The 20,687-nt window shown below is 48.8% G+C and overlaps 1 protein-coding gene across 1 annotated transcript in view; it reads left to right on the top strand.

Moving 5' to 3' along the window:
- GNG4 (G protein subunit gamma 4) overlaps nucleotides 1–20,687 on the top strand; it is a 95,635-nt gene that overhangs the window by 41,752 nt on the left and 33,196 nt on the right. Inside the window, exon 2 of the mRNA XM_009197138.3 lies at nucleotides 9,551–9,662. The gene's annotated coding sequence lies outside the window, so the exon portion shown is untranslated. The remainder of the gene's footprint in view (nucleotides 1–9,550; nucleotides 9,663–20,687) is intronic.

The following is a 20,687-nucleotide window of genomic DNA, read 5'->3' as shown; positions in this document are numbered from 1 at the left end:
TGAGACCCCCCCCACCCCTAACTGTCAATCAAAAAAATAAAATGTAACAGCAATCTTTTTACTTCTCTGTTAAATAACCCTTCATTTGATGACACCTGCCTACATGATACTAGCCCCACACTCTTGTAGCACTCAAGGCCCTTCCTGGTCTGCTCCCTGTCCTCCTGGGCTCCAGGAATAAGGGACCACCCAGGGTTTCCAGAAAGTGCCAGCCTGGTTTTCAGTTGCTCCGTCTTTGCCCATTCTGTACCACCACACTTGCGTGGGAGTTCTGCCTCGAACTCGCCCTCTCTGCTGACAGCGCCTAGTGGGTCCCATTCATCTTCCCAGGCTCAAATTAAGTATAAAGCCCTTCCTAACCTTATCCTTACCTCCCGCCCCAAGAAGAATTGATCATCTTCTCCTTCTTGGCTCCTCTACCCTTTACCGACGTCCGTGGTGGCACCTTGATTTGATCGTTGAGTTTGCTGCTGTTAGTTTTATCTCCAAATAAATAGAAGGCAGGAATCATGGGCCGGGCTCAGACGCTCACGCCTGTAATCTCAGCACTTTGGGAGGCTGAGGCAGGCAGATCGTGAGGTCAGGAGTTTGAGATCAGCCTGGCCAACATAGTGAAACACTATCTCAACTAAAAATACAAATATTAGCTGGGTATGGTGGCGCATGCCTGTAATCCCAGCTACTGGGGAGGCTGAGGCAGGAGAATCGCTTGAACCTGGGAGGCAGAGGTTGTGGTGAACCAGGATCATGCCGCCGTACTCCAGCCTGGGTGATATAGCCAGACTCCATCTCAAAAACAAATAAATAAAAAGCAGGAATCATATTCCAGCTCCACCCACTTCCTCATTTCTTCAGTGTGATGCCTGACATAGTATGTGTTGAATGAATGAATGAATGATATGGGGTTCTCATCTTATTTTCGTACTTATTAGCTATTTAATGGCTCTGGACAAATGACTTAGCTGGCTGGATATCAATTTTCTCATTTTATAAATAAAAAAATTGAGGTGAGTATAGGTTATAAATTCTGCTTCTCAGTTCATGCACCCATCACTGTAAGATATTCCTCTCCCACAGCCATGAAACACCATACAATTCTCAGAGAGGCACTTCTTGTAGGTATTACAAAGAACAACAACAACAAAATCCGATTCTTTGTAGCAGTGAGCACAGACCTGTAGCCACATTTCTGGGTTCCTGACTATACTGAGTTCAGAGTTTGCCCCCAGAATTCATATATACCCAGAACTTTGGAATATGACTTTATTTGGAAAGTGGGTCTTTGCAGATATGATTAAGTTGAGGTCATACTGGATTAGATTAGAGTGGGACCTAAGACCAATGGCTGGTATCTTTATAAGAAGTGAAGATGGGGCCGGGCATGGTGGCTCACGCCTGTAATCCCAGCACTTTGGGAGGCCAAGGTGGGCAGATCACGAGGTCAGGAGATCGAGACCATCCTAGTTAACATGGTGAAACCCCGTCTCTACTAAAAATACAAAAAATTAGCTGGGCGTGGTGGCAGGCACCTATAGTCCCAGCTACTTGGGAGGCTGAGGCAGGAGAATGGCGTGAACCCAGGAGGTGGAGCTTGCAGTAAGCCGAGATTGCACCATTGCACTCCAGCCTGGGTGACAGAGCGAGACTCCGTCTCAAAAAAAAAAAAAAAAAAAAAAGAAGCAAAGGTGACACAGTGAGACACAGAGAAGTGGGTTATGTGAAGATGGGGGCAGAGATTGGAATGATGTCAACAAATCAAGGAATAAATGCCAAGTGCTATCAGAGGTCACCAGTTGATAGGAAAAGATGAGGAAGAAGGATTTTCCCCTAGAGCCTTCAGAGGGAGCATGACTCTGCCAACACCTTGATTTTGGACTTCCAGCCTCCAGAGCTGTGAGAGAATACATTTTTGTTGCTTAGAACCACACGGTTTATAGTAATTTGTTCCTGCAGCTCTAGGAAGCTGAGACATGGCCCAGCCACGCCATCTCTCAACTGCCTTTCCGGCCCCCTTGCAGTGTACTGTCCACTTCGGTAGAGCTGCGATAAGACTCGAATGAAAATGAATTCATTCTAGACTGTAAGGTTTACAGACTGTACAAGCACACAGGACATGGATTTATGTTCCTCCGTACATGCCGGTCAACACCGTGGTCCAGTTTAAGTAACCTGAATAACCCCAAAGTCAGAAAGAATTAACATCGCAGTCAGCGAGGGCTGATTAAAAGCCTCAGGCCATGAGTAGACGTCTAACATCTTCTATCGATTAAGATTTTTGTTTTCTACCTGCAAGGCCAAAGCAATGGTCAGGGAGTGTCTGGGGGGCCAGCTGGGTGAGGGAGTGGGTGGCGTGAACGGTCCCACGGAAGGTGAATCTAGTTTCTCTTTCTGCTGTTTATTCTGCACTAATTTGTCAAATGTCCCTTAAGTATAACCGCGGTCTGCCAACCTTCTCTAATTTTCTTGACCTTAAAAAGAACCAGATAAGGTGACAGGTGTCCAGCAGGCCCCAGCGTCGTTCAGATCCCACATTCTCTTCCTAAGAAACTGTGGTTGTCTCTCAAGTCCATTACAACCCGTGCCATGCCCAAAGCTTCCAATCCCTGGACGTGTTTAGCATCTGTGTGATTAGGTGTTATTAGATCAGCTGGATGCTATCAGGCACTCAAGATGTAAATTAAGTAATTGAGATCCATACTGTAAAATGCATCAAGCTTGCCTATCACAGTATTTAATTTGCAAAGTGGTTGAAGTCGGAGTGGGGAAGAGTCATCCCCCTGCGAGGGGGACCGTGTTCCTACTGCAGACATAGAGCCCTGGGTGTCTGGGTGGGAGGGCACTCCCTTCAGGGGTCAGGACATTTAGCTCCAGCCTAGGATGACTGAGAAACAGCAGAATTGGTCATGTGGTGCTAAAATGCCACCTTACACATCCATGTGCACAGAAAGCCTGTGCCCTTTGCTGATGCAGCGATTATCACGTCCAGGTGAATTAGGACTTCCCCTGCCTATTATTATTATTATTATTATTATTATTACTAAGACAGAGTCTCGCTCTGTTGCCCAGGCTGGAGTGCAAGTGGAGCGATCTCAGCTCACTGCAACCTCCACCTCCTGGACTCAAGCAATTCTCCTGCCTCAGCCTCCTGAGTAGCTGGGACTACAGGCACCTGCCACCACACCTGGCCAATTTTTGTATTTTTAGTAGAGACAAGGTTTCACTATGTTGGCCAGGCTAATCTGGAACTCCTGACCTCAAACGATTCACCCGCCTCCCGAAGTGCTGGGATTACAGTCGTGAGCCACCGCGCCCGGCCCTCCCCTCCCTTTTAGATCCCGGTGTGGAAGCGAACGTGACCTCCATTCTTGGAGGAACGCCAAGATGTCAACTCAGTTAGTGAAATTCTTGTGACAATTCAAAGCCAATTTATCTTACAGCTGAAAGGATGGAATCTTATCAGTGCTCACGCTGAATGCTAGGAGAACCCAGCCTGAACGTTGGAGCAAAAGCAGTGCTATCTTGTGGGCCTGGCATCTAACAGAATTTTAGGGTAAAATGTTAGATCCTAGAAATAAACACAGTTTCACTAGGTGGAATCCTTGTTAGACCTGAGTGCCTCGTTGTATTGAGTTTCCCAAATAGAAGCTCTTAAATGAGTACTTCTGTCTCAGGTTTAAAAGCATTTTCAAGGCGGTCGTCCAGTATACTAATCTCTGTTGAAATACTGTATCAGTTAGTGAGATGCAAAGCTGCTGTGACAAAGAAACCCAGAAGCATAGTGACTTAAAGAGTGTGGAAACGTATTTCACTTTCTCATACAAGCCCAGAAGTAAGAAGCCAGGCTAACGGGGCCGCTCAGCTCCAGGGGAGATTTGGGGACACGGGCTCCTTCCGTTTTGTTTCTCATCTCCCAGGACTGTGCTTCTCAGATTCTCTTGAGCATTGGAACCACCTGGAGACCTTGTTAAGCCCCTTCCCACGCCCAGAGCTCCTTTTTTGTTGTTGAGACAGAGTCTCGCTCTGCTGCCTAGGCTGGAGTGCAATGGCACCATCTCAGCTCACTGCAACCTCTGCCTCCCAGGTTCAAGCAATTCTCCTGCCTCTGCCTCCCAAGTAGCTGGGATTACAGGCACCTGCTACCACGCCCGGCTAATTTTTGTATTTTTAGTAGAGAAGCGGTTTTACCATTTGGCCAGGCTGGTCTCAAACTCCTGACCTCAGGTGATCCACCTACCTTGGCCTCCCAAAGTGTTAGGATTACAGGCATGAGCCACCGCGCCCAGCCCCAGAGCTTCTATTCAGTAGGTCTGAGTGGGTCCAAGCATTTGCATTTCTGACACGCTCCCAGGGCACATTGATGCCTCCGGTCCAGGGACCACACCTGGAGGCACCACTCAGGCCACTGTCCTTGCCTGCCCTTGTTGAAGTTAAGCTGCAGACACATCCACGTGTGATGGGAAAGAGCTCAGAAGTCCCCAAATAGGATGTGAAAGCCCAGGCCTGGAAGTGGCACGCATCATTTCCACTCATTCATCATCGACATCTCCGCTGGCAAGACGTGAGTCACAAAGCCACACATAGCTGCAAGCGACCCTGGGGAAAATCTAGCCAGGGGCCACCTGCCCTGCCACCATGACATTCTTGTGAGAGGAAGGGGAGCACGGATTCTGTGGACAGCCAGCCCACATACACCCATGACAATATGATCATTGCTTATTTATACATCTCCCCCTCAGCACCTGAGCTCTTTGAGGGCAGGCAAGTCTCATTCCATCTTACGGCTTCAGAATCTATCATAGAAAGCAACGTAGATGCTACGGTCCAGGTCAAGTGCTTTGGTTATACACTGAGAGCCGGGCACCTCCCTCATAAGAATTTTCATCAGTCAGCATGGTGATTCCAGTAGTCCATGGCACCTCTCACCAGACAGTAAGCTCTGTGAGAGCAGAGACCTCACACCTGTGCCTCAAAGCCAAGCACCACTAGGGGGCTCCTCTTTTAGATGATTTAATTAATTCTAGTAGCTCCATCTTTCATCCATTGCTTGGAATGGATTTCAGATGTCAGACCACCAACCTATCCCATACCCTAAGAAGGGGTTTTAGACACCTTCCCTGTATCATTACTATTTCTCAAAATAAGGAAGTTGTTGGAGCCATCAGTACATCTGTGTGACTCTGGGTCATTACCCGTCACAACCCAGAGCTAATTTAGCTCCATTTAAGAACTGAAACAGCAGCAGCCATGGGGAATTAAAGTCACTGTTGAAGCCTCAGTTTATTCTTTCATGCCTATGAGAGTCACATTTGTATGGACTGGCTACGGCATGCCTGCCCTATCTTGGCAATGGGGGCACAGAAGCCAAAAAAACAAGGCCTCTGGCCTTGAGGGCTCCCAGTTAGCTCACGGCCAGCCAGTGGGTCTTCCCACCACCTCACAATGAAACACAGCAATTTATTCAAAGATGAATATGTTTTCTTCTTTTGAGAGGGAAGAAAAGCTTTTGAAAACATCACGGTAAAATTTAGTGCTATTAAAAAGCAGCTTTCAGCCAGGAGAGGTGGCTCATGCCTGTAATCCCAGTGCTTTGGGATGCCAAGGTGGGAGGATCCTTTGAACCAGGAGTTCAAAACCAGCCTGGGCAATAAAGTGAGATCCTGTCTCTACAAAAAGTTTAAAAATTAGCTGGGTGTAGTCCTAACTACTCCAGACGCTGAGGTTGGAGGATCACTTGAGCCCAGGAGATTCAGGCTGCAGTGAGCTATGATTATACCACTGAACTCCAGCCTGGGTGACAGAGCAAGACCCTCTCTCTTTCTTACACACACACACAAACACACACACACACACAAAAGCCAGGCGCCATGGCTCATGCCTGTAATCCCAACACTTTGGGAGGCCAAGGTGGGCAGATCACTTGAGGTCAGGGGTTCAAGACCAGCCTAGTCAACATGTTGAAACTCCATATCTACTAAAAATATAACGATTAGCTAGGTATGGTGGCACATGCCTGTAATCTCAGCTACTTGAGTGGCTGAGGCAGGACAATTTCTTGAACCCAGGAGGTGGAGGTTGTGGTGTGCCAAGATCGTGCCACTGCGCTCCAGCCTGGGTGACAGAGTGCGACTCTGCCTGTCTCAAAAACAAAACAAAACAAAACAAAAAAACAGCTTTCTCCCGCAACCAGATAAAGGAATCCAGTCAAGAGCTAAATTCCCATCAGCTCCCACAACCTGTGTTATTTTGAGAACTAGCAATGATACAGGGAAGGTGTCTAAAGCCACTTCCTGGGGTAGGCTGGTGGGTTGACATCTGAAATACGTTTCAAGCATTGGATGGAAGATGCTATGCAAATGCCAGAAGGACAAGGATAAATTGATAGTGTCTTTTCTGATGTGTGGCCTCTCAAAGAGCTACTAGAGTTAGTAAATCATCTAAAAGAGGAATCTAAAAAGCTGACGGGGCTGTGAATAACACTAGGGGTCAGGAGAGCAGCAACTCTGCTGTCCACCACTGTTATGACTGACTCATGTGTCTTCAGCCAGGCTCTTCATCTTGGACACTGCATAAGGCAGGACTGGGCCCTGCTGGTCTAGCTCAGAACTTCTCAAACTCTAACGCAAACCTGAATCACCTGGGTTAAAATGCAGATTCGGCTGGGTGCAATGCCTCACACATGTAATCCCAGCGCGTTGGGAGGCCAAGGCGGGTGGATCCCTTGAGGTCAGGAGTTTGTTATTAGCCTGGCCAACATGGTGAAACCCCGTCTCTACTAAAAATACAAAAATTAGCCGAGCATGTTGGCTCACGCCTGTGATCCCAGCTACTCGGGAGGCTGAGGCAGGAGAATCACTTGAACCTGGGAGACGGAGCTTGCAGTGAACCAAGATGGCGTCACTGCACTCCAGCCTGGGCAACAGAGGGAGACTCTGTCTCAAAAACAACAACAACAACAACAAACCCGTAGATTGGACTTCATAGGTTTGGGTAGGACCTGAGATTCTGCATTGCTAATGAGCTCCCGGGGATATTGAAGCTGATGCCTCCCACCAGGCTGTGAGTAGCAGCACCCAGCCTCCCCCAGCCAGTCCTGTTGAGTGAGAGCCTGAGATCTGGGTGACACGACATCTGATGGGACACCAAAGTGTGGGACGCTTCAGCTAGATGCACACTTGAGCAGCGTGTCTCAAACACGGCTGCACATTAAAATCACCTGGGAAGGCCGAGTGTGGTGGCTCACTCCTGTAATCCCAGAACTTCGGGAGGCCAAGGCAAGTGGATCACTTGAGGTCAGGGGTTCAAGAGCAGCCTGACCAACATGGTGAAACCCCATTTCTACTAAAAATACAAAAATTAAGCTAGGCATGGTGGCATGCACCTGTAATCCCAGGTACTTGGGAGGCTAAGGCAGGAGAGTCACTTGAACCTGGGAGTCGGAGGTTGCAGTGAGCCGAGATCACACCACTGCACTCCAGCCTGGGCAACAGAGTGAGCCTGTCTCAAAAAATAAAAATAAAAAAATCACCTGGGAAGCTTCAACATCCACTGATTCCTCAGTCCTCTCCCAGAGATTGTGGCTTAAAAGGCCTGGGGTTTGACTTGAGCATCAAGATCTTTATTTTTTAAATTTTATATTTTTGGGATTTTTTGAGACAGGGTCTCTGTTGCCCAGGCTGGAGTGCAGTAGCATGATTATAGCTCACTGCAGCCTCAAACTTCCAGGCTCAGACAATCCTCCTGCCTCAGCCTCCTCAATAGCTGGGATCACAGGCATGTGCCACCACACCCAGATAATTTTTAAATTTTTTGTAAAGATGGGGTCTGACTGTGTTGCCCAGGCTGGTCTTGAACTCCTGGGCTCAAACAATCCTTCTGCTGCAGCCTCCCAAAGCACTGGGCTTACAGGCATGAGTCACTCCATCCAGCTGAAATCAGGATCCTTGAAAGTCCCCCCCAGTGGTTCAGACGTACGGCAAAGTCTGAGAAGCTCTGGTTGCCGATAGAGCAGTGGTTTTATCAGAATCCCCAAGAGAGCTAAGACAGCACTCTAAGGTCATGGAGGTGGGTGGAGCAGGGCCTTAGTCTCATTACATTCCCAGAGGATTCTGATCCCAACCAAATTTGGGGAAATGATGGTAGAGAACGGCTTCCCCACAGTGGGCTGGGGAGTGTGGGTGTAGCCTACAGGTGCTCTGCCTTGATCCAGCACCTCAGCCCTCTGGGTGGGGCCTTGGGTAGCCAGAGTCAGTGGAGCCAGTTGCCTCAGTGGGTCTGTTTTCCCCAGAATGTGGTGGAAAAGTATAAGAAGCACTGTTATATTAAAATACAAAACCAAGGCCGGGTGCCGTGGTTCGCGCCTGTAATTTTAGCACTTTGGGAGGTGGGTGGATCACCACCTGAGGTCAGGAGTTCAAGGTTAGCCTGGCCAACATGGTGAAACCCTGTCTCTACAAAAACAGAAAAAAAACATTAGCCAGGCGTGTTGGCGGGCACCTGTAATCCCACCTACTTGTGAGGCTGAGACAGGAGAATCACTTGAATCTGGGAGGCGGAAGTTGCAGTGAGCTGAGATCACACCACTGCACTCCAGCCTGGGCAACAGAAAAAAAAAAAAAAATATATATATATATATATATATACACACACACACACACACACACACACACACAAATCAAACAAATTAAAAAAAAAAAAAACTAAACTAAAACATGAAGCATTCCTGGATCTCTGTCAGAGCTCTTTACAAGGTCACGAGTCCCATTCATAAGAGCTCCGTCCTCATGACTTAACCACCTCTCAGAGGTCCCACCGCCTAATAGCATCACTTTGGGGCTTTGGATTTCAAAATAGGAAATCTGGGGGGCGGGGGGACAGAAACATTCAGACCATAGCACAGGCTGAGAAAAATGCACCAACCACAACTTCAAACCATCTCCCCTGAAGTTGAAGCCAAAATGAATTTGGATTCCATTTTAACCAGGGGAGCAAACAGGTCTGTCAGCTTATTCTTGCTGGGCTTTTAGCTTTGCTCCAAGTTCATTAGGATCCCTCCGAGATGGATGCTGTAGGGCAGAGCACTCGGTAAACCCTTGGGGAATGAACTCATTGATCTGCCCACCTGGGCCTCCCAAAATGCTGAGATTACAGGCATGAGCCACCACGCCCGGCCAGGTGTATATTTTTATAAGAAGAAAACACGTGACCTGCTTCCATTTGACAGAGGTTTGGCTGGAGCTGGGGCTGCTCATGTTGGGGGTGGCAGAGTGACTGGGCATGCAGGTTTGCGGGGGCCAGGGGAGCAGTCTGGTGAGGCCTGGGGTGGCCTGTGGCCCCGAAGTTGTGTTTCCAGTCTGCTCTGGGTCAGATCTGAGGGCTCTCTGTCTGCCTTGAGCTCCCCATCTCCCCAAGGTCTGATATGGAGTCCCCAGGCTTTGGGGGAAGGCTGCTGAGCTTGAGGAGAGGGGAACCATGGGATGGGGTGGATGGGGACGCTGGGAACAATGTCAGGGGGTCCCCACACCTCTAGACACATCTCTGTTTGTGCTTTCAGGTGACCTCAAAGCAGCAGCTCTGAATTCGCCTCTCATCTGACGACTGACCGCTGCTGCTGCCGCCAGCCTCTGTCCCCTTCCCAGGCCTGTCACACAGCTGCCTCTCAGCAGGTAAGGAGAGTGACTTACCCTGTGCAGGGGCAGGGGGACAGCAGGTGTCTTCGCCAGGAGCGTGTGTGGGGGCCAGGGTGAGACTCAGTTCTCAGGATCCTTGATGGTGGCCAGGTCCTCACAGCGTCATTTTCTTCTAGCAATCATCACTGTCCTGTCCCCTTCTCCCACCCTCCATGGCAGACACGGAGCCCTTAGAAACTTTTTGCCACCTCCTGTTATCCCCTATGTGAGTGGATGCGCCCCTGTTGAGGGAGCAGAGGAGGAGAACTGAGCCATCGCCGAGGGCTGCTGGGCCTTGGCTGGGGAACCGTGCTGTGTGCTTCCCTGTGGGAAAAGAGACGCTATCGCGGTGAGCCTCCTTGTTGAGCAAGGATGAAAGGAGGTCGACCACTCACTCCCTCCCCATCCTCAGTTTAAGCTGCCGGGTCCCTTCAGGCTCAGGGATAGCTGTAGGCCGGCTGCAGTATTCTACTGACAGATACTTATCAACCGCTCATGGACGGAAGTCATAGTTAGGGAGGATGGCTGCAGAGGCACAATGCCATCCGTCTTCCAGAAATTCTAAATACTGTGCCCTGAGTCAAGTCAGATCAGAAGCACTGGGGATGGAACCACCTTTCATTGGTCTCCCAGCCCCAACTTTGCATTTACTGAGTTGTGTGCCACAAGATGCAGCCCATCAGAATATTACAGAGCATAGTCGTACGCAGGGGTTCATGCCTATAATCCCAGCATTTTGGGCGGCCAAGATGGGTAGATCACCTGAGGTCAAGAGTTTGAGACCAGCCTGGCCAACATGGTGAAATCCGTCTCTACTAAAAATACAAAAATTAGCCTGGCATGGTGGTACACACCTGTAATCCCAGCTACTCGGGAGGCTGAGGCAGGAGAATCGCTTGAACCCAGGAGGTGGAGGTTGCAGTGAGCCCAGATCGCACCACTGCACTCGCAGCCTGGGTAAAAGAGCAAGACTCCATCTCAGAAAAAAAGAATGTTACAGAGCAAACCGGGGTCTGCGTGCCCAGTGTGGTAAGACCACCGAGGTTTTGCAGTGGAAGAAAGGAGGGTGTTTAATTGCTGGGCACCAAGCAAGGAGGACTAGGCGGCTCATGCTCAAATCCTGACCAGTGGCTTGCAGGTAAGGGTTTTTAAAGTCGGGGGTACATTTCAGGAAAGCAGAAGTTACAAGTAAGATTGTAAAATCAACACATGGCGGTTACACACTGAATTTGGCCGAAAAGAGCGGGTATCTTGAAGCCAGGGCATACAGGTCATGGATAGATTTAAAGATCTTCTGATTTGCAATTAGTTAAGGAAAAGAAGCTTTGTTTTAAATGTTGGAGTCAGCAAAAAACAATGTTAGCTCTGGTTTGTGGGCAGGACTCCCTCCAGGCCCCTCAGGAAGAAATTAATTAATTAATTAATTTAGAGAGAGAGTCTCATTCTGTCACTCAGGCTGGAGTGCAGTGGCATGATCCCGGCTCACTGCAACCTGTGCCTCCCGGGTTCAAGCAATTCTCCTGCCTCAGCCTCCCGAGTAGCTGGGATTACAGGCACACACCATCCCACCCGGCTAATATTTTTGTATTTTTAGTAGAGACGGAGTTTCACCATGTTGGCCAGGCTGGCCTTGAACTCCTGATCTCAAGTGATCCACCCACCTCTGCCTCCCAAAGTGCTGGGATTACAAGCGTGAGTCACCGCACCTGGCCCAGGAAGAAATTTAGAACCAAGAGCGGCAGTCAGAGTTGAGTCCTCAGTTCCCCCTCATCTGAGGTATCTGTGCCAGCAGATTCATTCCATGGGGGCCAGGTTTCTGAAAAACAACTCAGAGACATATGTTAAGATGTTATCTTTAGTTTCCATAGGGAAACCAAACATCTCGTAATTCTAGCTTCTTTGGCTATTGTTTTAAGCTACTATTACCTTCTTGCTTATCAAGTCATTTATTTACTTCTCACGGCTAGCTTGGAATTTCCCTTGAAGGAACTCAAGATTTTCCTTTATTTCCCTGCTGGGGGTCCCACAGACCCCTACAACGGGTTCCCTGCTGCATCTCAAGAAACCCCTGGTGCAACCTGTGTGCCTAAGCACATTCCTGTGTACCTGGGAAGAAAGAGCTGTGTGAGCATGTGGCCCCAGGGGCCAACCCTAAGCAAGCGGTCCCTTTCCCCCCTTGCCTTATCTTCTAGAAAGCCAAGAGCCCAGTCAGTGTGGCCGGTAGCCAGTGTGGCCAGTAGTCAGTGTTGCCAGTAGTCGGTGTCTCCAGTTGTCAGTGTGGCCGGTAGCCAGTGTCGCCGGTAGCCAGTGTCGCCGGTAGTCAGTGTCCCCGGTAGTCAGTGTCTCCAGTAGCCAGTGTCACTGGTAGCCAGCATTGCCGGTAGACAGTGTGGCCGGTAGCCAGTGTGCCTGTGGAGATTTGTTGCAACTCTTCTCTGTCCCTACTTCCATTTTTCTTCTTGGGTCCAGGTGAGATGTGCAAGCTCATGAATGTCTGTACAGGGAGATGTACCTGAGTCCCCATGGAAGTCCCGCGTCCAGACAGTCTCAGAAAGGCAGGGGTGTTATTCAGGTCAAGCCTCAAAGGCACCTGGCCAGGTAGGAGAAGCAGGGCCTCCGAAACCTTCTCATAGGGTTCATCTTTAAAGCATGTGGTTGTCTTGAGCGCCATTGGCAAAAGCCATTTCCTTCTTCCCCATCAGGGATTTCCTCAGTTTTTTGCCCACCTCAGGGAAGGGGCTCCTTCCTGCCATCTCACTCCCAGGTTAAGCAAGGTTAGGATCACCCAGGGGATGAGTCTGTTCCAGGACAGCAGGACAGACCAAGTGTGGGGGATGAAATCCTAAGTGCCACTAGGCCAAGGTGTAATGAGCCGGGAGCAGTGGCGGAGCAGTGCTTCCTTCCTCTCCTGCTGAGGAGCTCTGGGAAACTATGTTATCTAACCTCCTTGAATATGTTTCCTCATCTGAAAAATAAGAGGACTGGAACTGGACCTCCATGTTCCCCTGCAATACCAACAGTCAGTGATTCGGAGCCTTGCTACTCAAAGTGTGGTCCATGGACCACAGCCTCACGAAGCTCGTTAGAAACGCAGGATCTCAGCCTCTACCCCAGAGCCACTCGATCAAAATCTGCATTTTAAAATCCTCAGGTGATACATATGCACATTAAAATTCAAAAAGGACTGGTTGAGATAGCCCCTAAGGTACATGAGACATCCTGTGTGTCTCGTGCAAGGTAATTTGGTGGACACCAAGGAATCACAAAGTGGAAGCGGCTCACGGCCAGCAGGGGTGCTCCACCTTTGGTACAGGCCAGAATCAGCCTGGGAGATTGTAAAATACGGACATACAGGTGTGCAGGGCCACAGTGCTGGGAGAAGCCAGAGCAGCCCCTTGGGAAGAGAAAACACAAACACCCACACACGAAATCACTTAAGGATCACTGAGGGCAACAAGAGTGACTGTCCTAGAAACAGTATCAGGGTGAGCTGAGGGCGGCAGAGCAGACTGTGGAGCAGGCCTATTTATTCAGTGCTCTCGAAAGAGGGCTTTTCATCCTTACATTAGAATCTCTTCCTTTAGTTACTGAGGGGCCTCTCATGGGAATCTGTTGTTACCTCTCCACCTTCTTCTTCTTCTTCTTCTTTTTTTTTTTTTTTTTTTGAGATGGAGTCTCACTCTGTCACCCAGGCTGGAGTGCAGTGGTGCAATCTCGGATCACTGCAACCTCTGCCTTCTAGGTTCAAGCAATTCTCCTGTCTTAACCTCCCAAGTAGCTGGGACTACAGGCACCCACCACCATGCCTGACTAATTTTTGTATTTTTAGTAGACAGGGGGTTTCACCATATTGGTCAGGCTGGTCTCAAACTCCTAACCTCAAGTGATCCACCCCGCCTCTGCCTCCCAAAGTGCTGGAATTACAGGCGTGAGCCACTGTGCCCGGCCTCTCCACCTTCTTAAGCAAGAACGCAGAAGATCGCAGGGAGGTAAGACTGTTGATGTTGTTGCTTGTTTTAAGATGGTCAGGTGCAAACTGCATAAATATATTTGCATATTCTGAGGAGGAAGAGCCCAGAGACGTGGACATTACAGGACGGAGGGGTGAGTGTAGGGCAGATCCCTTAGGGAGGGGATTGGTCTACCCCCCTGTGAAGTGTTAGCCTTGGCTGAGAAGATGCAAATGACAGATGACCCAACAAATATGGCCTGAACCATGAGGAGTACGTTTTCTCATTTCAAGGATCAGGAATAGACCTCCGAGGACCACCCAGCTCAAGGATCCAGGTCATTTTCTCCACTAGCCTCCTGACCCTGTCCTTGGTTGATTCCCCAGTGGTTATATGGCTCTGGCAACTGCAAACACAACTCAGTCAAGGTGGTCAAACACAGAGCTTTCTCCCCTTGTCCCTCCATCAGGGAGGAAAACCCTCCCTACGAGTCCCTGCAGATTTCCCCTAGTGTCCCACTGAGGAGGACAAGGTCACATTGTCAGGCTCACGACTATACCAAATGCCCTGCTTGGGGTCAGGTTCCAGCCCATGCTGAGGTTCGAGGGGAGTGGGCGGATGGGCAGACAGCTGAAAGAACACTCGTGGGGCCATAAGCAGGCGAAATGTAGTTTTATCCAGCAGGTCTTTCATCAGCAGCTGACTCACACTAGCTCTCTCACACTGTCCACCTTGACTCGGCTGTCTGTTCTGGCTCTGTGGCTCCTCTCAGCAGCCTGCTCCCACACACAGCTGCATGGCCGGCTCTCCCCTGCCTTCAGGGTCAGCAGCTTAACTCTTTCTCTCTCTGGGCACGAGCTGAGCCGTGCTGTGCCCTGGCTCCCCCGATCTGCTGCAAAATGGACAGTTTTGGCTCTCTTTCTCTGGGCACCAGCATGCCTGTACAATGTCAGCAGGGCAGTAATACCTTTTACAAACAATAGTGGCTTACAGCCAAATGATGGGCCTTCCCATGTAACGGCAATATGGCTGTGATAACAAGTGGAGTTATACGCCTGTGCTCTAAACTTGCTGAGTCACTCTGGATGTTTACCTCAGCGTATCCTTGACCAAAGCACAGCCATGTTCCTGACACACGTGCTCTGGCCCGACAGCAAGGGAGACGAGAAAGTGAGTCTGCCATTGTTAGCCCCTGGAGAGGAAAGACGGCCCTGCCGGCAGGGCAGCCAGTCGGGGGCAACTGTGGGTGGTGTCCTACAGCCCCTGCTGTGGAGGAAGAGCTGCTGCCCTGAGTGGAGGCAAAGATGGATGTGGGTGTGGAGTGGAGTAGGTGGGGTGTGGAACATTAAGGAGGGGCCTGTCCTAATGGCCATTCTGTGTAGACAGAGGGGCTGAGGTCCTCTGCTGAGGAGCAAAGGTCAGAAGTGATGAGGAAGTTATGAAGACTGGAAGAGGAGGATGAAGAGAGGGGAGATGATTTGGAGCAAGGGGTCCTATTGCCAGGTAGCTCTGAGGGCCTCGCAAAGGCTGGAGTGTGGCTGTCTGAAGGGCAGACTTTAGTGGGGGGTCTCTCCAGCAGTGCTGAGCAGCCCCTCAGTGAGTGTGGAGAGGGGAGGAGTTGGGTCCACACCGAAGCAGGTTTTAGGGACAGAGGGAAGGGCCAGATAAGCAGACAGCTCTTGGGAGACAGTGGTGGAGGCGTTGGATCATGCTATTGAGGCTAAATATGGAGCCAGGGCAGGAGGAAGCAGCAGAGAAGGGGCCAAGGGAGAGGCTGGAGTCCGAGAGCACAGCCCCCGCTGGGGGCCAGGTCCAGGGGCCCGGGCTGTGGGTGGCAGACACGGGTTGGAGGGTGGACTCAGAGGGAGGGCCTGAGAGGGAGGCCATGGAGGGATGGAACCCCCAGAGAGTCCCCCACCCTCTTATTTTATCTCCTGGACACAACAAGGAAAGCATAGCGCGCTGGCGGGACCTTCCCACAGGAAGCCTCCAGCCAGAACTCTCCTGGGCGGAGAGGGCAGGGCCTGTAGAAAACGAGCCCTTCTTGTTGAACAGCGGAAGAATGAGGAAGGGCTGGGGGATCAGGGCCATCTTGACAGCGCCTGGGAGGGAGAGAGGCGACGGCAGCTGCAGGGGCCTGACGGGGCTGAGGGTCGGCTCTGCTGCTTCGCTGGTAACATTAGCTGTACCCTCCCTGCCACATGCTCCACCTGTGCACCCGCGCACACGTCCTCAAGGACTCACACACTCACACTTATACCCACACACTCACACTCCAGACACACACACACTCTCACCCACACAGTCACACTCACACTCCATACACTCACACACACATTCATCCCACATGCTCTCAGATATGCCTGTATTCACACACACCCTCACCTTCACACACACACACTCACCCCCACCCCACACTCCCTCCCACACTCACCCCTCACCCCACCCCAAACCCTGACACACACCCTCACACACACAGACACCCACCACTCTTACACACACACCCCACAGTCACACCCACCCCACACCCTCCCACACTCACACCCCCACCACACACCCTGACACCCACACACCCACACTCACACACACATCCAACCCACACATTCACACAACCCACCTCACGCCCTCCCATGCTCACCCCCACCTCACACCCTCCCACACTCACACTCACCCCCACCCCACACCCTCCCACACCTCACACCCCCACCACACACCCTGACACCCCACACACCCACACTCACACACACATCCAACCCACACATTCACTACCAACCCACTCCTACGCCCTCCCATACCACTCCTCACTCCTCACACCTCCTCCCACACCTACGCCACTTCTACCCTGTACACCTCCCCACACCTCACACCTCTACCACACCCTGACACTCCATACACTCCATACTCACATATCCAACCTACATTTCCACATAAATCACTTTACTTCTCCCACGCTTAATTTCTCTTCCCGACTTCATTCCACTTCACTCCATACCTTCCCCACACCTATCACCACGACCTTAATTCCCATAACGCCCCACCCCACCCCATTAACCTCCCACACACCACCCCACTCCCCACACCCTCCCCACACCTACCGCCACCCTAATCTCTACACCCTCCCGCCACGTATCGCTTCACCCCACTCCCACGCCACCTCCCACACTGCTTCACTCCTAATTTACACCTCCTACACTTTATGCCTACCTTTAATCTGCATTAATTCTCCTACATGCATCAGCCACCCTAATCTACACTCTCCCACACTCACGCCATCTCTAATTCTACACTCCCTCCCATACACTTATAAGCATTTTGATTTGAGACTTCGAGAGGGATTGTTTTATTTTTATTTCCTGAGATTTTTGAGATTTTATTTTGACGGAGATTTTTCTTCTGAGATTTTACTTTTATTTTCTGAGATTGTTGAGATTTCTTATTTGATTTCGAGATTTTTTCCGAGATGATATGATTTCGACGGAGATTTTTCGAGATTTTTATTTCGTGATTTCGAGGATTTTTCCGGAGATTTTATTTTGATTTCTGAGATTTTTTCGGAGATTTATAAGCGAGATTTTGATTGATGACTTTTTTCCGAGACGATATGACGAGATCTCGAGATTGTTTCGATTTACATTTCGCGACTTTGATTTTTCCGGAGATTTGATAATTTCGGACTTCGAGACTTTATACTTTTATTTTTACTTTTACTTTTTACTTTATATACTTTTTTTATATAGATTTATTTTTACTTTTACTTGAGATTTTTTACATTTCTATTTACTCTTTTTACATTTCATTTCATTTTTTTATAGAGAAAGAGAGCATTTGAGCCTTTTACATTTTAGGATTTTTTATTTTTATGAGAGATGCATTTATCTTGAGATTTTATTAAGATGACAGATTTGACGATTTTTTTATTAGTTGAGACGGGATGAGACTTACTTTATATTTTTTGTCTCGAGATTTATATTTATTTTATTTCTTTTTAGAGATTTCATTTCTCGTGACTTTGACCTGGGCCACACTCCTACTACTCAACACACCCTCACACACAGTGCTGAGTCCTCCCTTCCTCCCTTTGCCCTGCTCCGTGTCCTCTTGGCTTCACCCCTGCTGATCCCAGACTCTACCTCCTCTTCCCCTCAACCTCCCCAACTCCTAAATGCCCAAGTCAAAGACAAGGGGCGAGAGGGATGGAGTCTAGAATGGGGAGAGCAGGATCAAGATTTGAAGGCAGTCACTGTAGGGTCTGTAGTAGGCTGTCTTGTGTTGCTATAAAGGAATACTTGACACTGGGTAATTTATAAAGGAAAGAGGTTTAATTGGCTCATGGTCCTGCAGGCTGTACAGGAAGGATGGCACCAGCATCTATTCCCAGTGAGGCCTCAGGAAGCTTCCACTCATGCAGAAGGTGACGGGGGAGCCAGACTATCACGTAGCAAGAGTGGGAGCAAGAGAGACAGCAGGAAGGCGACACACACTTTTAAACAACCAGGTCTTGTACGAACTCAGAGTGACTTTCACTCATCACCAAAGGGTGGCGCTGAGCCATTCCTGAGGGATCTGGCCCCATGATCCAGTACCTCCCACCAGGACCCACCTCCAACACTGGAAATCACATTTCCTTATGAGATTTGGAGCAAACATCCAAACATATCAGGGTCCTTGCTTCACTGCATCAGCTGGGAAGGGTGGGGAACTAGACTGTGTCTCCTCCCTCATTTTGTGTAGACACATAGCAACGCTAACACATCAGCACATGCACCCATGGAGAGATGGCCACGCACACACAGACTGGCACAAGGCCTGCACTGGCAGGCACGTGGGCACACACAGATACACCCAAGGACATGCCAACACATGTGCAGGAATGCATGCACGGTTCTGCAGTGTAGGGGGTGAGGGGGACATTCCTTGGATTTCAAAGCTCCCAACTTCTCGTGATTCTCCTTCCCTTGTTGTTGAGTTAAAGTTCCAAACCAAGATAAGGACACACATCTATTAAACTCTGATTTGGGTGGCTGATCTGTCTTCTAACAAGAATATTTTACCTTTCAAAAATTGCCTTTGGACAAATGCAGTTGCCATTATGCCTTATCTGGGCCAGAGAATTAGTTCATATGTGATAAAACCCACAGAGAGAGTGGGTCCTGCACACTCACTTCCTCGCCAAATAGAAGATTTCTTAAAAGTTCTAAATGTTTTGTATGAAGCAAGTATAACATTGATATGTAAACCAGGTGAAGGTAGCATTAAATGACTTAATTTATTACTTAAGAATAGTACTTAATTCAAAAATTACTTAAGAATCTTGATGTAAAAATTATCAAAATGTTACCTTACAGAATTTGGCAATATATTGGCTGGGCGTGGTGGCTCATGTCTGTAATCCCAGCACTTTGGGAGGCCAAGGCGGGCGAATCATGAGGCCAGGAGATCGAGACCATCCTGGCTAACATGGTGAAACCCCACCTCTACTAAAAATACAAAAAATTAGCTGGGCATGGTGGCGGGCGCCTGTAGTCCCAGCAACTCGGGAGGCTGAGGCAGAAGAATGGTGTGAACCAGGGAGGCAGAGCTTGCAGTGAGCCGAGATTGGGCCACTGCACTCCAGCCTGGGCAACAGTGCCAGACTCCGTCTAAAAAAAAAAAAAAAAAAAAAAGAATTTGGCAATATATCACAAAAGTAAATATGCATTTACCTTTGACCCAGTAATTCCAGAAATGTACCTTGAAGACACACCCACAACAATATGAGAATATGTAAATGCCCATAAATATATGGATTGAAAAATATACAGTATATCCACACGATGGAGTACTGTACTGTACTATGTAGTTATAAGAAAGAATGAGTATGATCTTTTTTGCATATCAATGAATTAATATGTGGTGCTTTCTAAAATGTATTGTTAAATATAAAAACAAAGTTTAAAAGCACACACACACGTTATCTTTTTGTGTAAGAAAGGAGAAAGAAGAAAATACACATGTAACTGCTTACTTTCTATGAAAATAAACACAGGACCAGCCTGGGAAACATAGTGAGGCCCAGTCTACCAAAAAAAAAAATTGTTTTTAATTAGCCAGTCATGGCAACACACACCTGTAGTCTCAGCTACTCAGGAGGCTGAGGCAGGAGGATCACTTGAGCCCAGGAGTTTGAGGCTGCAGTGAGCTGTGACTGCGCCACTGCATTACAGCTTGGGTGACAAAGTGAGACCCCAACAGGAAGGAAGGAAGGAAGGAAGGAAGGAAGGAAGGAAGGAAGGAAGGAGAGGGAGGGAGGGAGGGAAAGAGAAAGAGAGAAAGAGAGAAAGAGAGAAAGAGAGAAAGAGAGAAAGAAAGAAAGAAAGAAAGAAAGAAAGAAAGAAAGAAAGAAGGAAAGAAAGAAAGAAAGAAAGAAAGAAAGAAAGAAAGAAAGAAGGAAGGAAGGAAGGAAGGAAGGAAGGAAGGAAGGAAGGAAGGGAGGGAAAGAAAGAGAGAGAAAGAAAGAGAGAGAGAAAGAAAGAAGAAAGAGAGAGAAAGAAAAAGAAAGAAAGAAAGAAGAAAGAGAGACGGAGTGGGAGGGAGGGAGGGAAGGAAGAAGAAAAAAGAAAAAAGAAGCATAGGAAAGTAGACCAATGTGATGGGGAGGAAGGGAGGGAGGGAGGGAGAGAAGGAAGGAAGGAAGGAAGGAAGGAAGGAAGGAAGGAAGGAAGGAAGGAAGGAAGGAAGGAAGGAAGGAAGGAAGGAAGGAAGGAAAAAAGAAGCATAGGAAAGAATAGACCAGAGTCCAATGTGATTGGTTGCCCATAAGAGGTAGGTGGGAGGGGAGAAAAGGATTGGAATGGGCAGTGAAAGTGATACCTGTGAGAATATCGATTTGCATCATTTTAACTTTGAAAGTATGGTTGATGCTTTACATACTGAAATGAATTAATACAGTAAAGTCCAACAATTGTGAGGTGGGGAAAAAAACCCTAAAACCGAAATAAAATATAAACAGAAGCAAAAGATGGTAGCGAGGGCCTCCTCCCACCTCATCTGTACCTTTGGGAGCCAGTGTCACTTGTGTTTCTGCTCACAGTGA

This window comes from Papio anubis, chromosome 1 (assembly GCF_008728515.1).
Source record: "Papio anubis isolate 15944 chromosome 1, Panubis1.0, whole genome shotgun sequence".
In the NCBI taxonomy this organism is placed as follows: domain Eukaryota; kingdom Metazoa; phylum Chordata; class Mammalia; order Primates; family Cercopithecidae; genus Papio; species Papio anubis.
This window is presented reverse-complemented; position numbering and strand designations above follow the sequence as displayed.